Source organism: Hippocampus bargibanti, linkage group LG11, assembly GCF_051943395.1.
Source record: "Hippocampus bargibanti isolate YZ-2025 linkage group LG11, ASM5194339v1, whole genome shotgun sequence".
Classification (NCBI taxonomy): Eukaryota; Metazoa; Chordata; class Actinopteri; order Syngnathiformes; family Syngnathidae; genus Hippocampus; species Hippocampus bargibanti.
Genome location: NC_142744.1, coordinates 8,543,860 through 8,547,500, shown reverse-complemented (window position 1 = coordinate 8,547,500; position 3,641 = coordinate 8,543,860).

The window sequence follows — 3,641 nt, the reverse complement described above, 5'->3', positions numbered from 1 at the left end:
AACTGTCATCTCCCTTTCGTGTGTGTGTGTGTGTGTGTGTGTGTTTTCTCTCACTCTCTGTCTGCCTGTCTCTTTAATGTTTAACCCCCCCCCCCCCCCCCCCCACACACACACACACACACACACACACTGCTGGGTTCTTGACCAATCACGTGGCTTTAACCGAAGACGCCATTTTGTTTTTGGGACAACGGCCTCACTCTCTCTCTGTCTATAACCCCATCCCCCACTGCTGCGTTCTTGACCAATCACGTGACTTTAAATGACGACTGGGGGCGGGCAATAGAGGACAAAAGAAAGTCTGCTGCCATTTCCTTGTTTGGAGAACGGGTTCATTCACGAACGACACATCACTCATTGTGGCAGCTCTGTGTGTATCCCGAAAAATAGTTCGTATGCCAAGGTAAAATTTTCATCAATGTAACGTTCGTAAACCGAAAAGTTCTTAAGCCAGGGGGTTCGTAAACCGAGGTCCCACTGTATTATTATTATTATTATTATTATTATTATTATTATTATTTTTTTTTTTATTAAATTGCATTCGTGGTATGATTCAAACCCCGTCCTAGATTGACATGAATGATGGATTTTGTTTTTAATAAAAGGAAAAAACATGCATGCATTGATATTCATTTTTTCTTCATTTTGAGATAGTCTATTTCATAAAAAATTACATGATTACGAGGCAAAAAAAAAAACATTGAGGTTAGATGATCCAACAAATCTAACTATCAAATTTAATCCCACCATTCCACCTTGCAATATTTGTGTAAATTCAGAATTTAAGTTTGCGGCATCATTGTGTGTGGGAAATTGAAATGTACGCTCAAAATGCGGCGTATGAAATCAAATAATTTCTGTTTGGCCATGTCCAAAAAAGAAAAAGAAGAAAAGCAATTTGTTTTAACGATGGAGCGATAAATCACGCTGCGTCAGCAAAGAGCCTGATTGATGACGGCCTGTGAGGCAGGCCTTCGCTTCCCTGAAAATATTTTTGCCCTCATTACCGCATCCGTTTATCATCGGGTGCACTTTGTGACTGTCAGGCCTGTCAGTTTCGTCTTCACTTGACTGGAACTTTGCTTGAACTTCAGGACAATTGCAGCAACTGGAAATTATGGCTCAATTCCAGTTGCTCCCAAATAACCTCCCATGAAGTCAAAAGTCATGCCGTCATCAGGCAAACTTTCAAGATAAAATTTCTTTGCATTTCTATTTGTCTTTTTCAGGTTGTTTGGCATAATGTTTTTTTTGTGGACATCATTAGCATTGATTTATTATTAAGGGTAAATGGATAAATGTTTTTTTTTCCTCCTATAGAAATGTAAATTCTCATTTCCCTTACATGGCATTATTTACATAATATATTTTGATTCATCATTGATAAGATTGGATAAGGGGTTTATTTTAGAATCATATTAGTATAGTATTGTTAGTTTTTTTCCGCCTGCGTGCATGCGTGCGTGCATGCGTGTGTGTGTTTGTATACCAAATTCACCTTTCAAACTGCAGCGACAGTGGCTTTAAGGACAACCGACGCCTCCGGACAAGCTGTGTCCATAATTTGTAAAATCACTTCAAATGACTTCTACTGAGCGTATCTTACAAAGATTCCACCACATGTAGCTATATTTTACGTTTTAAGACTTGCGCTGAATACTCAGGAAGTCTTGTTTTCGAGTTGGTGACGATCCCTGACGTGACGTCACGTCTGGAACGCCCCTGACCGAGAAAGTGTTTTGGCTACTTTGTTTGGTCACTGGCCTCAAACATAGGAAATGAATCTGTAACATGACATTAGATGCTGCTGCTGCTGCTGCTTAATGGGCCCCGAATGTCCAAATGGATATCTGATCGCGTCGCGATGACTGGATCTCAAGTACACCGCTTAAACCCATCGTTGAGCTTTTGTCGTCATTAAGGGCGTCTGTCATTCTGCTCGGTCAGGGTGAACGACGCCATCCTCTTTTTAACCTCAGATTGATTCCTTGTGGATGGAAATTGAGTCATGTTGCTCGTTTGTTGATGACAGCAATGTCTTGAGAAGCGATAATGCTGACACTCTGAAAATGTAGAAATGGTGCCATACCATTGACTCTCAATACTTTTTAAAAACAGTCATCTCGGGTAATATACAGTGACACCTTGGCTGACGATCTAAATTGGTTCCCAGACAGTGTGTAAGGCGAAAAGTGTGTATCCCAAAAATTAATTTCCCATAGGAAACCATTAAAATGCGAATAATCCGTTCCCAGGTCCCCATCAAACATAATGTTCTACTTTCTAATTTTCTAAACCTTAAAACTACACAAAATATACCTTATTTTATGTATAATAAATGTGCTATGGTATTATAATTAAAGAAATGAACTGTACTGTCTAATAAAGTCGTTTTATTTACCTTTGTGATGGTGGTTGATGGTTTGATGGAATGGAGTGGGCGGTTTCATCAGCTTGATGAGGAAGGTAGCCTTCTTTCACCATCTTGAGGAATGATCCCTTGCAGGTGCTCTCTCTGCGATAATTTTACCGTGTTCCTCATCAATTGTGTTCTGTTTATCTGGGTTGTTAGCTTTTTGCATCAAGTGTACAGATGGCTTGTGCGGGTTATTTGTGGAGCCTGATTGATGAGATATTTTAACCTTGCAGTCTATACGCTACCTTTGAACTATCAAAGTTGAAACTCTCTCACTGTCGTCTGCCTGTCTCTTTAATGTTTAAACCCTCACTGCTGCGTTCTTGACCAATCACGTGGCTTTAACCGAAGACTGGGGGCTGGGAATAGAGGACAAAACAGTCGCCTGCCATAGAGGACAAAACAGTCGCCTGCCATTTTGTTATTAGAAGAACGGGCTCGTTCGCGAACGACACATCACTCATTGTGGCAGCTCCGTGTGTATCCCGAAAAGTAGTTCGTATGCCAAGGTAAAATTGTCATGAATTTAACGTTCGTAAAACGAAAAGTTCGTAAGCCAAGGGGTTCGTAAACCGAGGTATCTTTGTAAGTCATTTTGCGCATCTCCAAATTGTCTAATTTTATGATATTATTCTCACACTGTTTTAACATCAGGATGACTGACAGGAATATCTACAAACTCAATGAAACAGAAGCCAAATGAGAAAATGATGATTATCTCCACCCTTACAAGTGGATTATCAAAAAAAAAATTACAGACAGCTTCATGGCTACAACGCTCTATCGGGATTTGATGGTCACCCGCTGACGGGGATTGAGCATGTGCCAATGCATCATAAGTCATTCCCGACAAGCTAACATTGTTTTAGTGCCATGTTGACTTTGGCACCGCGCACACATCCGCAAAGAACGCATCTTCCCCGCAGCAGGCACAGCTGCCCATGAGTAAAAATGTACTTTGCTGTATTGTATGCGCACAAGATACTTCAAAGAAAAACAAATAAAAATCAGCACAGCTGGATTCATGGCAACCGTGAAATTTAGATTAATAATTTTACAACAGTTCCTTGGCTTGAGGAGCCCGTCTTGAGAAGAAAGGAGCGTCAGCGCAGAGCGCCGATGCGTATTTGGAACTGTCGCAGCTTGGAATTGAAGCGGATTGACTGTACGTGGGGCAGGCTATGTGAGACAATCTCTTTTCGTCAATGGATGCTGCAACTTCGTG